The sequence below is a fragment of the Nothoprocta perdicaria genome, unplaced genomic scaffold (assembly GCF_003342845.1).
Source record: "Nothoprocta perdicaria isolate Ctin4 unplaced genomic scaffold, notPer1 scaffold_11, whole genome shotgun sequence".
In the NCBI taxonomy this organism is placed as follows: Eukaryota; Metazoa; Chordata; class Aves; order Tinamiformes; family Tinamidae; genus Nothoprocta; species Nothoprocta perdicaria.
Window position 1 is genome coordinate 5590467 of NW_020454205.1, and position 14202 is coordinate 5604668.

General features: G+C 47.3%; 1 protein-coding gene across 1 annotated transcript in view; it reads right to left on the reverse strand.

Moving 5' to 3' along the window:
* Positions 1–14202, reverse strand: part of ERBB4 (erb-b2 receptor tyrosine kinase 4) — a 230684-nt gene that overhangs the window by 24351 nt on the left and 192131 nt on the right. The gene's annotated exons all lie outside the window — the stretch shown is intronic.

Consider the following 14202-nt stretch of genomic DNA (forward strand, 5'->3'; position numbering starts at 1 on the left):
TTTTGCATGTAATATTATAATTATATATTAGATCACTGGCCACTGTCATTTATGAGCATGAACACACTGTTGAAAGTCCCTTTCTTAACAAGTCCATGCAGCTGCCTTTAAAGATAAGCTTAACATACACCTGAGCTGCCTGGCCTTAATCTGTTCGTACTCTGATGAGAGACTAACCCTCTCCCATCCGTGTGGAAGTTTACATGACGCTCTGTGACACAGGGATGAATGCTGAATCTCGGTCTCACTAATTATATAACATATAAAGGATAGTCAGGCAGGGTTACAAGCCTATAATTTCATTAAAAAGCATTTATGGCATTAACCGTCATTATAAGGACCTGCGGATGAAATTACATACTTGATAATTACCCTTAAGGCATCTCTTAATATATTAGCTCTATATAATATATATGGTAATTGTAAAAAAGCCAGTGTTGAATATCAAGGAGATCACAGCAACACACAGTACAGGTGATAATTCATGGAGTCCTGGATGATGATTAAAATGACTAAATTATTGTACGCCACAGGCCGGGTTTGATTCCCTTTCAGGACATGGGATGCTCCCAGATGTCCTCACATACCAAAGAGCACGACGGTGCATAAGCCACCCCCAGACATGGGGCTTGAACGTTGCCCTTTCCGGACAAAAAGCGGACGTCTTTACCAAAAGGATCAAGTGGAGCTCTGAACCGCTCGGGCTTTTCAGTGGGAATTTCAGCGCAAACCCTGCTAAAAGGTTTGGAAAGGCGTGGGAGGCTGTTTGGCATAAACACGGCTCCCTCTGTCACGCGCTGGGCTTTGCTGCAGTCAACACGAAGGCCTCTGAAAGGGGCCACGGGGCTCTGCGGCGTGCAGCAAAGAGCATTATTTCTGAAAAGCGCTGCTGGTGGAAGCCAGCGCACCCTCCTGCCAGCGCTGAATCAACGCTGCCCGCCGCCGAGCATCAGACCTGCGGGACCGTGAGGGCTTAATGGCTTTTGACATCAAATTAAAGCCTGCAGAAAAGGGGACAAATAAATCTCGCGGGTCAAACCATCGTGAGACAGAGAGCAAGGGCCCCAGGAAAGCGCAGGCACCAGCCCTGTCACGTGGAGAAACCCGGGCAAGGGGAGCGCCTCAGCCCACGGCAGCCACGCGGTGGGACACAGGAGTGACCACCACAGGAGGTCCCATAAGAGGCAGGGATCCCGAGGATCCCGCGTCACGTCTCCATGGGGAACCGGGGAGCTCCTCAGGGTGGCCTCGCGGTGCCCTTATAAAGGTGGCATCGTCACTTGTCACACGTCTAATGCCCATGTGGCTCGTACAGCCCCCGGCGGGCTGGGCTGGACGTGGGTCCCAGCAACAATCAACAGCAGCTCCAAGCACTGGGGTGCATGGAGTACGTGGGGTACGTGCCTGGAGAGGGGCACTGAAAGGTCCAAACGTGGGGAAACCTCTTTGCGGGCAGAGCCTCACGATGGCCCAGGGAATTCAATGAATATTCTGCTGTTATTAGAACATGGTAAGGCCCCCCAAAGCTGTGATTTCTAACAGACTGATTTCTAACCATCAGCACTGCAATTATACAGAGATAGCGCAGGTGCAGAAAGCAAGTAGCAGAATTTCTATGCTGTTAAACCCGAACAGATGACCTCCACCAAGGCTCCTGCTTCTCACTGCTAACTAAGGTTGACAGGAAAGGGTGGTAGGGTGCCCAGAAACGTCCTTCACTGAACAGCCTAAAATATCATACCTGTAAAATGGGCGTCTTGGTCCTATTTTACATCCTTTAGATATTTAATTTCCAAGCATTTCTTAAACAAGCAGGCTAATGCTTCAGGACGTTTCACTATTCTGAGTACTCATTTCCATTTATTTCAAATTTCCACAATCACTATAATTTTTTAATAAGATTACAATATTTTATTCACTGTAATCTCACACTCTGTTACAAACTCAAAAGATTTCTAATAGGCAACCTGAATATTTCAGCAACCCAGTAACTCCTGGGTTTCTTTTCTATCCAGAAATAGGGTAACCACAGCCTTCTGTGCACCATCATACTCACGTTTACTTCACCCAGGTCTAAGAAGCTTTCTGAGGCATTTTTTCTACTTGTCCTTTGCAAAGCTAACAGCAACTTGTATATGGTCAACAGCTACCAAAGTCCTGCTGCTGCTCCAAGACCTGCCGAAATGCAAACCTGCCAAGGAATACCCACGGGAACCACGTTTGGTTTGCCTCATGTCCCATTAACAAAGTCTAAAGATGGTGTATGTATAAAAGGTGTGTGCATACACACAAATATATACATGGTATTCTCCAATAAATTAGATTATACAGTCAAAATCAAAACAACCTGAACAGGAGAAGCCCCCAGTATTCACTGCAGCAAGGCTATCTAAACACCCACTGCACTGACAGCCAGCACCCCAAGGCAGTTTCCAAGCTGGCAGCAAGTGCTATGTGTGCATCTCTAACCTCGTTACGTGACGCACGCAGTGCTGTAATGAAAAAATATTCTCTGCATTTCACTGCCGGTGCCACCACCACCCAACAAGCTGGTGATCAAACACCAAGAGGATATTGTCTCTGAGCTACGGGAGAGAGCTGCAAGGGACCCTAAGCCACCAGCACGTGTCATTTTTAGCAAGTGATTCTAAGAGTCACATCCGAAAGATGCTGCTCTGTGGCTTTTGCAGTGTGATCTGTGAGACTGGGGCGTGAAGTGCCCCCTGGGACTTTGTTAATCCAAATTAAAGCTATGCAGATACCACAGAAGTGTCAAAAAATTAAACTGTGGGATGTTACGATGTCCTAATGTGTGGACTAGAACGAAGAGTCGCTGCCATCAGCTGTACCAGAGAGAAGCTGAGCGAGTCCCCTAGGAAGCTGTGCAGGAGGGAGGACTAACCTCTCATCTTCCTCAGGACAACCCTTACCCCAACCCAGGACCTGAGGCACGGACACAGGGACCAGTGCTGTGCAACCCCTTCTCCTTGACACAGAGATCATTCAATGCAACAGGGAAAGGAGGAAAACCCTCCCTCCCGACACAAACGCCCTTGCCAGGCATTTGGAGCGAGTGGGGTGGAAGGAAAAATTGCCAACGGAGATTTTCAATAGCTCTTTGATTAGCGTAAAGGTCTTTTGTCCTTGACTACACAATTACTAACCTGGACGGCGCTACCCGTGTTTATAGATTTCACACAAGGCTTGCAACAGCACCAGGGAAATTAGGAGCAACGCTGTGGGCAGAGGACTTGGCTGGTACCCAGGCGAGACGGCTTCCCTCGAAGCAGGGAGGCGGACAGGAACCGCGGACCTGGTCACACAGAGCTGAGCTCCAAGAAGAAACCCCTACCTGTCATGTTGAGCCTTGGCAATGTTCTATGTAATAGCCAGGAAAACAGAATAAAACAGAAATAATACTAGGTGAGGTGAGCCCTGCTCCCCTCTACCCATCTATTTGCTCTCAGGCTTGCCCAGCAATAACACAAGACAAAAATTACCTTGTTAGACTAGGAGTTAGTGATTAAGGACTGTAAAATTCTTTGGTTATGGTGAATCCCTAGCTTGCAAAAAAAAAAAATGACTGGCCAGAAAATGAGATATCATGTGGCGGCCACAAAGCAAAACGGGACACCTCTCTGGGGTAGCAATGTGCTGTGTTACACTAGAAATTATCTTCTAAGTTCATGAAGTGTTAGGACTTCTCCTGATGTGGACATCTACAGAGCAGCATCACCAAAGGGGAGTTCATGGTGCAGATAACAGAACGCAAGCTTTTTTTTTTTTTTTTTTTTTTTTAAGCAAAATCAAGTTTTGATATATCTGATATATGAATTTAACCATTAAGGTTAGGGATCTGCCCCTTGAGCTCTCTTGCCTTTAAGATGCAGTCACATCTGTGGTTCTCTTACTTGAGCACCAGCTTTGCTGCTGCAGCTCTCACTTGTCTCCCAGTTCCTAAGGGCAATTTTTGAGCACAGCCTCAATCTGTACAGCTCACAGTACATGTAGTTTCAGACACTGTTATTTGGTTTCTTGTTATTCACTTTTCTGGACTTTTCAAAGTCCCATCTCCTACACAAGGACATTTCTGGAAAAAAAAAACCCACAACCATTTTTCAGGACAGATTTTAAGCCAATACATAATCTTCATTAAATGGAAAGTGCCTTTGGGATATTTATCAGAATATAACTTAACTGAAGTGTGTGGAATCACTAACCAAAGGTTAAGTACATACAGATGTCTTTGCAGGATCCAAGACTTTTACTTTGTAGAACAATTCAAATAAAAAAAGCGATTGGTAGAAACAACTTCACCTGCCCCAGCAACTTCAGCAAAACCAGCAGACAGCACAGGAAACTTTTTTTTTCCTCAGTATGCCTAGTTTGCTGTTTTCTGTGATATACATTATTTTCTCTCTAAATAGAGGAAATGTTGATCTTTACTGACCCGAGGAAGCCTCAAGAAATTAAGAGCAGGCTGCCTTTCTTCGATAATAACTTCCCCTCACCAGGGCCAGACGAATGGCAGATCCATCAAACAGGTTTGTGAGGGAAGAAAATTTCAAGCCCAGCTCAAATCTCATGGGCCTTAATCTCCAGCCTTGGAAATTGTCCTCTTTTCATCCTAATAACTTGAGGCTAGCTTAATAACAGGAATCAGTACAGAGAGCTTGAAATGACCATCTTTGCCTTCCTTCCCTCACCCCACGGAAAAAAAAAAGTGTGATTTTACCTGGGGCTAAAGACTCTTTCAAGGAAAAAGTGATGCCCTTTGTTGTCATGAGCAACCAGAACCACCGGAGTAGCTGCTACTCCAGAGATAGCTGCGGGAGGGAAACAACCAGGCGGCTCGGGAAGGCACCGGCTCAGCCGCACGGGAGGGAGCTGCCCTCGCAAAGCCGGGGCTGGAGCTGCCCTCGGAGCCGCGGCGGAGCCCAGGATGCCCACAGCGCCAGGCAGGAATCTGCCACGGGTTATGTGCCAAACATTGCTGAAAGCTACGGCCAGAGCGCAGGCAGCTGGCAAGGGGCGTCCATCCTGGCTGCTGTGTCACCCTAAATATTCAGGAGAGCAATTACTTTTTCTGCACGGGGCAAGGAAATCTCTGGCTTTTTGGTAAAGGTGAGAGCACTGCAATACATTTCTTCCCACCTCCTGCTACTCAGCTCTCTTTTAAGGTTTCTCTTCTCTACAGGTCACTGAGTTTGGAAGTCACAGGCTAGCCACATGCAGCAAGCCCTGTCTTGGAGTAATGGTGCTTTAACCACGAGCTGCTCTCCGTGAATTGCCTAAGTAGCTCAAGTTAATCTGGCCATGAAAAGAGTTGGGGGATGCCATTTCGGTGCACAAGTTAGTCCTACATCTTTCCATTAGTGGATCACTCAAAAATACAAATTCCTCCTGTTCGTGTATGGGAGCTGACTCGGTGGAACCACAACATCTAGACACACTGGCTTCGTACCTGCTACAAGAGGACCCTGGCTACCTGCAGTAATATAAACATGCCAGTTAGCTGCCAAAAGAACATGCATCAACCAGCAAAAAGGCTTTATACCAGATCTTTACTCTGCATCCTGCAGCTGCAGGGCATCTGATGCAGGACCTGGAGCCCTAAAGCCGGGTTTACTGCATGGCCAAGCTGTGGGCCAAAACACAGTATAAAAGAAGACGCTGAGGCATAATCGGTCCAAATAAAGCCAGGAAGTAAAGGGAAAGAGGCTTTGAGGACAAGATTTAGATGACAGAATTACAGGAAAAACGCTGGCTACTCCCAAATCCCATGTGATTCATAAAGGGAGAATAAAGCTATTACAAGAAAAACAAGTCCATAAGCTCACAATATTTCAAGACTTCATTGACCGAACTGAGCAGACATTTTGATGGGCCCAGACTCACTGCAACCCTAAACTAAAATCTCGGCAGTGTCTTCCCATCCTTTTAAAGCACAGACAAACAGGTTTCCACTAGGCTGGTTCGCAGCACAGTTGTAAGGTCCTTAAAACTAAGTTATCTATTCTGGGTAGGTGCTGAAGTGCTTAAGACATTATGAGAAGAGGAGTTTGTTCCACTGTCATCATTAAACACTTCCTTTGTCTGAACTACTGCAAAAAAAAAAAAAAAATATGTATGAGTTGTCTCCCTGGCTCCTTCAAATTATGCAGACATCTAGATTAGGTGGTGCTGAACAGAAAGAGCCTGTGAAGCACTTCGTGTTCCTCTGAGGATAGATGTTATATAAATACATTAAATAGCATTACTAATCGGCTGTAGAACAGGTATTTCAACACGGGCACCTCCAAGATGTTCTGGTCTCATCTTCGGGCGCATCTCTCATGAAGGCTGTCTTGGATGGGAGAAAAAGTCCACTCCTATGGGTGAAATCCCTGCTGGAGGGAGCTGTGGAGTTAGGGCATTTTGCAATTAACATTTACCAAAGTGTTTTCTTAAGACAGCTGTGTGCAGGACGCTCAATCTGCTCACTTGCAGTAGCATCCACCCTCCCAGTCTGTGGGGCACAGGCTGCATTAGCATCTCGCAGCACCTTCACCCTGTCCCCCAAGCACTCAAAAGGACCAGAATGTCCCCCTGTAATTAACTGAGAGAAATCACAGTTGGGGATGGGGAGCTGCGAGCTCCCCTTCGCAACCTGTGCTACAGGCGCCCGCGGGAGGACGGTACCTACCCTCGGAGGCGGGGAGCTCTGCGAGACTCCAGCGTTCAGCTCCCAGCGGATCCAGCACTTGGGAGAACCGCTTGGCTCTTCCCAAAGTGGCAGCCGAAGAGGGAGGCGGCAGCGCATTAACTTTCTGAGAAGGCTTTCTGCATCCTGCTCTTCCCTTGGTGGTTCCAACAGCTCCGTCCTGCGAAGGGGCAGGCTGGCAGAACGTGCCCTGTGGAGCAGCCCCCAGCGGGGCCAGGACCAAGGACCAGGACCAGGATTTTGCCAATGCTTTGTGGCTACAAACCAGCTGCAAGGGAGGGAAGGCGGCTGGCCTGAAAGCCCAGGCCTGCCCAAAAGAGCGAGCTCGGAGGGCGCGCAGAGTACACAAGGATGTTCTAGCACCCTTCCCCTGCGCGGCCCGCCGACCTCCTGCCGACACCGTCACACGCGGGGGAGTCTATTGTGCAGTGCCTTCGCTCGCTCCCAGAAAGTGCATTTAAAATGGATTACTTCTGCTCCTTAGGCAGGCAATCAATAGAGATGTGGACTGCAATAAGTGCAGAGATGTCTGTGGGCTGCAGCGCTATGCTCCGGGTTTCCTCAGAAATTAATTAAAAATCAATGAAGTGTGCAGCCTATTAATAAGGAACCTCCAGATTAACAGATAACAACCACAACCTTCTCTCCGCCTCTGAGCGAACACAGCCGGAGCGCAAACATGTCAGAAATTCTCCAGCACTTCACACAACACAGGGAGGCCGGTGACCTTTCCGTGCTCGCCTCTGGATCGCACTGCCCTGCAACAGTCCCGGCCTTGTGCACCCTTAATAAATTATGTGCTGTTTGTTTCAAGTTGGTTACACAGGAGGACTTGCATTTAGAGAGTTCAGGGTTACCGTCCTGACTTCCCAGTCAGCAGAGCAGGCACCAGCATTAAGGCAACGTCCAACTTCCAAGCGAGGCGCGAGGAGACTTTGTAGTCCTGGAGGTTGCTGCTGGGATTTGGCCGGAACCCATAAACCTGTTTATTTGGCTTCTCTACCAACAACCTGTAGGCAACACCTTGCGGCTGGGTGAAGCTCACTTGATGATCTGATGACCCTGAATGCCTGATTACTGTAAAAGGTTGGACCCTAATTAAACAAACCTATGTTAATAGGCACAGTAATACATTAACTCAAATCTTTAAAAAGTTCTGGCATAAAGGTTGATGTAAATTGCCTCAGAGACTATGTGTGGGTTAGAGCCAGGTCCTGGGAAGCCCCAGGACTATGTTCCCAGAGCCAGGTCCTGGGAAAGCCTCAGCTTTCCTGGGAAATCAGTACTGATCCTGCAGCAGACCAGCATTTGCCACTGAAAGGTCATCGATACAGCGAGGATATCACCTGGATAAGATGCTTCCTAATATTCACCTTATGCTATGAGTTGTAAGAGAACATGTGACAAACAGGTCCTATTTATGTTTCACAAAACACTTTTGCTCAAACTAAAACTTTTTTGCAGTACCCTGCGTTCTCATTAAATTAAGCTCCAATGACTTTTTCCCCCCCAGCAGCATGATTAGGTCTGAATTTGAGGGAGGTACCTTGACTTGAAAGACGCCCCTCAAGCACGCATTACTCCATAGGTCCTCCTTTAGAAACCACCCTGTCACTGCAGATAGGAACACGACCAGACCACTGTCGAAGGCACTGCTTCCTTAGGAAACTACCTCTCGTACAAGCTACAGCACTGCAAGGGCCGCCAGGCTCTGCATGGAGACACGGGATGGATGCTCCTTTGCCCTGTGCCCCGGCGGCTGCTCTCGTGCAAGTAGGTGGGCTAGCCCATGCGATGGCTTCTGCTGAGGAACACAATGTCATTCCACAACAGAAAACATTCTGGAGTTCTTCTAAACGCTTCTGATGCTCCAAATAAGACAGTTCTCGGATAAATTAAAGCTTTGAACTCCCAAACTCTGTTGCCGCCGGGTTTCTGAGCGCTCCTTAAAAACCCACATCACAGGTAACCATAGTTACCTATTTCATATCAGGGTTTTTCTTTTCTAATTGAGGAGCTTATGACAGCTGACAGAGCAGGGGGGACCGGCCGCACAAACACCGTTCTGGCTGCCGAGAGCCGCTGAATAATCCATTGCCATTGCCCAGTAAACCCAGACGAGTGCCAGAGCGGGGTGGGCAGGAGCAGGAACTTGCTTTTCCACAGACAGCTGTTTCCCCCCAGCTAAAACTTGGCGTTGTTATTAGCGTCCCGCAGCGCCGCGGTGCCGAATACTCGGGAATACTTCTGGATCGAGACCTTCTGTGAAGAAAAACTTGCTATTTCTTCAGCAATTGGTTCCTGGCATTACCGTGGCGGCAGAGAAAAGGCCCTTGGGGCCTTGATGGGAGGTCTGAGCTGCAAGTTCAGGGTGATAAAAGCTCGTATGCTGCCTTGCTAAGGGTAACAGGTTACCGGCAAAGCAAAGGTGAGCCGGCCCTGTAGCTCTGTGGAGCTTTGGGTGACTCGGATAATTAGGGATCACAAGTAACGTTTGTGCTGCTTCGCTCTTCCTACAAGCAGGTTCCACGTTTTCTAAGAGGACAACTCCACCCGCAGGAGAAAACACACTTCTAAAGCTGGAAACGCCTAAAAAGAACCCTTCCTAGCAGAACAAAACTGGGTTTTGCCCAGCTCCCAGAAACACCCAACGTCGTTTGTCTCAAGCTCTCAAAACGCCATTAACTTCTAAGGTGAATTCCAGCAAAGGATGTTTCAGTTCCCAAATTTGAGAAACTTCTCCGCAAGTGCGAGCTGGCTGTTGTAATTAACCTCTGTTCACATCTTAGCGATGACAAATACTTCAGTTAAAGCCAGGCGTTTGTCAAGCTGTCTCCGGAGTCAGGGATGCCATGATTTATTCAGAAAGAACAAAAAAGACTCATGGCCGACATCTCAAAATGTGACGTGTGGGTGGGTGAGCACAGTGGAAATTTTGAGAGCCGCAGAGTTGAACCAGGTGACCCGCGAGGAACAAAGAGGGACGAGGACAAGTGTAATTTCACCGACAGGAACTTTTGCGCGTGTTGCAAGACTCGATTCCTGATTCATTAAAATTAAAGGGAGTTTTTCCCAACGGAGTTTTTCGAGCCCTAGGTCAGCGCTGTTACCACTGTGCACCACCAAACTGGGATACGCAAAGTGTGTTGAAAAGGTTTCTAACCACAGGGAACAGCAAGCTACTGGGAAAGCAAAGGAAACCTAACTCCCTTGTGCTCTGCTAAAATCCCATGTCTTCATTTTGAGAAGAGTGAAGACTCTCACTTGGCCTTCCTCCCTTCTCCTCCATCCCAGCTATAAATCCATGTTTTTTTGCTTCCCGTTCTAAGCTATAGCTGTGACTTCTTGTATGGTTTGTCACGGCAAACCCCCAGCCCTAGCTGTGGAGGAAGCATGGGGCATTGCCTGGAGCAATCAACAGCCTGTTCACAGGGATCACCTTCTTTCTCCAATCTGCCACTGAGCCCTCATGGGGACCAGCCATGGATACCTTCCCAGGAACGTGTCTCCTTTCCTCCTGCAGCAACATCTCCAAGCCTGCTTGCACAACTGCTCCAGCACTGATGATTTACACACACTGACAACCATTTGCAAGAACCTCCTTTGCTAGAATCTTCTTAGCATTGACATGAGGAGATTCATAAAGGAACAGATCTGATAATCTTTGCAGCGAACAAAAAAAAAAAAAAAAGGCTCCTATTGATTCTGGCTCACCTATATCATCCCCAAATCTATGAGAAATCTCTGGGCACCCTTTCCATGTCTCGCTCTAGGATTTCTCAGCCATACCTCTTGTCTCTTGGATGCTTCATTCACTCTTACTTCTAACCTGTCCATCCATCTCGAAGGCTCAGCTGGGGAAGCTCACCATTTCCCCAAGGACTCAATCATGCCAGCCTATTTTTTCCCTCTTCAATTAAAACCAACTGGCACCAGCCTTAAAGTGTTTCTGCATCTTGAGTGAAGCACATTGATTAAAACATAGGCAAAGGTACAAACTGACCCCAAACAGAAAAGCCTTTAGAAAGCTCTTTACAGAACGGGCTCTTTAGGAGCACAGCAAGGAGAGTCAAGCTGTCACCGAGGAAAGCACAAAGAGACAGGTCAATAAATATTGCACAGCACCAGGTTGCCTGGGTTGAAATACAAAGAATTTCTTTTCTAGAAGCACTGAGATAATTGAGCATGCCTGGGACTGCATATGCACACACAGCAAATGATTTCTTTCCCACAAGGTTGTTGCCTGGAATTGCCACGTTCTGCCTCTGCAGAAAGTTCTCCAAACTTCTCCAAGTGGCAAGAGGAGCAGAATCACTTTTAGCAGGGTAAACGCATGCGACACACGTCCCATGTGGCCCCCCCAGCACCAGATCCTTAGGACTATGGAACCCATTTATTGATTTCTAGCCAAGCACACACAGAATGAGGTGCCCCAACAGCTCTTCCAAATTCATACTGCATCTGCTAAGGGACTCAACAACACCCTGGGATGCACAGCTGCAGTTCTTGGGTATCCCAAGAACCTAAAAACTGACTGTTCTTTGCTATTGTTTGAATATTCACTTTTTTTTTTTTTTTTTTTTTTTTGGGACCCGATGCATTTTTTGCTTGGTTTCCTAAGCAATCAGGGTAGTGCAATCATGACATATGTGCGTATCTTACTTTTTCTGCCCTTCTCTAATAATTTTGACCTTTGCCTTTGATGAATTTCAGCCTGATCTGTTACAGCTAAAAATTCTCAAAACTTCTGCATTCCTGCCAGTTTCATGAAAGCAGAAAGGCAGGCAGAAGAGAAAGACAGTTTTCCTGATACTGTTATCTCAGTCCTTCTTGGACACTAGATATCCCCACGTAAGAGGGAGGGGGACACTTTAATTGGCACTAGGAAGGCATTAAAATCCAGATAACCCAAACGTGAGACACAAATCATAGGAAACCAGCTCTCTACATCTCTACTGCTCATAAAATCCCTCTCCTAAAGAGCTTTGGGGGCCTCATTGATCACGAACGCAGCTGGGGCTGCACCAGGGTCCTGCCTTAGCAAGCATCCTACCCCAAAAACATGCAGTAGGAAAGACTTAGGGTAGTTTTACTTCCCACTGTGCTGCTGTGCAACCAGGTTTTGAAAAGCAGTGGAAGAAGCAGCAGGCAAGATCCTCCAAGACAACCTGAGAGCCGGTTTCTTATGGCAGGTGGTCTCCCAGGTGGATTCTCAGCTGTTTAATAATGTGGTTGAGCCTACAGTGTCTTTTTTTTTCCTTTAGCAGGAGTACTAATCACAGTCTCATCTATCTAGATGCCTACTTTTATGAAACTCACACAAAGTTAATATCTTTGAGACCTTTTCTCCCCTGTCAAATCTGAATAAATTCAACCAACATTCCAAAAAGTTATTGCAAGGCAGACTGAAGACTAGCACTGAGACTGCAATAAGGCTAACTTCCACAGAAAACCAGGCTTAACCCAGAAAGTTTTAAGAAAAATCCAGCCTTTATACATTTCATTCTTTTTAAACAAAAATAGCTTCTTTTTACTTTTTTTTTTTTTTTTTTTTTTTTTTTTTTTTTTTTTTAGAGGACATTTAAAATAACCATCCAAAAAGGAGAAAGGGCCTCAGCTACATAAATATACCTCAGGCTTTACTTTATAGACGGCTTTACAGAGCTTTGGCAACAACTTGGGCACATTCAGTTTTGCCAGGGATGTTTTTCTTGTGTTTCTTTTAATTGGTACAATTAATTCCCCAGCAGACAGGCCCTCAGGGAAGTCAGTCTCTCGGCACAGCAGAAGGTCCATCACCAAATCATACAGGTGTCATATAAGTGTCATATTGATAAGCTACACTTGTCTCAACACGCAGAGAATCGCAGTCAACGCAACAAACACAACCCCACCAAGCCCAAAGGTTCAGAAACCAAAGGCCTCTCAAAACAAGAACGTTGCCTCTCAAAATTCAAAATATTTAAGAGGGATCTTTTGCTTGTCCTTCGGCCTCCAAGACTTTCACCCTGCTTGCAGGCCCATTTATTCTTCCATTTGTCCCCAAGTGGAAGTGGTGGTTCCACAGCCACCCAACAGCTTGGCAGGAGGGTGGAAGCACAAGAGGGCTAGAGACAGGCCCTCCTCAAACGCCTCCAACTTTTCCTTGAAAGCTCTAAGAGTTGAGCTCATCTGGTAAATCTATTATAATTCATGCCGCAGTTTTCCGACTATCAATCTATAATTTATATCTCCTAGCCCCCAGCGCGGGGCAGGCGCCTTCCGCTGATGAAAACACAATCCTGAGCCAATATTTAATGCATGTGTTTACACTGGCAGCGCGGGCACACGAGGGCCTCGGTCTGTGTTGAGCAAACAACAGGTAAGGCACGATAAGCAGCGGAGCTCGCCCAGCACCCAGCGCTTTGGAAATGAGTTCTGTGAGGGAAGGGGGTTTGGCCCAGCTCTGCCGAGAGCGTTAACAGCAGCAACGGAGAGCGGATAATGCGATCCCAGGAGCTGTGAGAAATACAGGGAAGCAGGTGGGAGGGAAAAGGAGCGTCTGTGAGGTGTGAGTGGGAAAGGAGACAGAGGCCGCTGCATGGAGTGGAGGCACCGCCGGGAGCTCAAATGCTCCTGCGGGCTCCAAATCCAGCCACGGAGAAGAGGAACTGCCCAGGCACCAGTGGATGCCCAAGTAAAGGGCTGATGACGGGCAGGAAGAGGCCAGCGGTGGCTCCAAGGGGCCGCGACGCCCCACAAAGCGTGAGGGCGACAGCGTCAGCACACGAGTCCAGGCAGGAGGTCGGGGGCCTCTCCTGCGCTTCCCTAAATCCATTACAAATCATTGAGGAAATGCCCACACAGCGCCCTCTGTACATGCACAGCGACAGCATAAAAGATCCCGTTTTCCGGCTAACTGAGCATAAAAGACACCCCTTTTTTTGGCCAGCTGGGTAAGCCAGCGACTCCTTGTGCGTTCCTGCGTCGCTCCAGGCACAGCTTCTGGGACACCGGGATGCTGCGCGGTGCCAGCCAGCAGGAAGGACCACAGCCTTCCACTTCGGGGTTCCCAGGCAAAGAAAAAGGGCAGGGAACAGGAGAGGATGGAAGATGATGATCCTACAGCTTCCAAAGGCCCCCAAATAAGCTTCGTTCTCACCGTTTTGGAGGTAATAAGTGTATGCTGTAATGAGCTGAGTGCTGGGACCGAGGCGGGACTGCTTCCACGGCTGCAATGTGTTTACTATTCCGGGCTTGCTTTTTTCATGTGTCTAATGCAATTTTAATACTTTCATCTTTTATGACAGGACTGAGTTCAGACTGAAATAATCACTTTATTAATATTTTTTCTTACCCATTCAAAGTAGTTCAATTCATTATTTCAAAAACAGCAAGCCTCCCCAGTCCATCATTAAACTCCTACTGTTTCAATTACAAGAAAAGGGGAAAAAAATCCCAACTCTATGCAAGGTTTTGTACATAATGACACTGTAAATGCAAACCTTAGCACAGAGCTA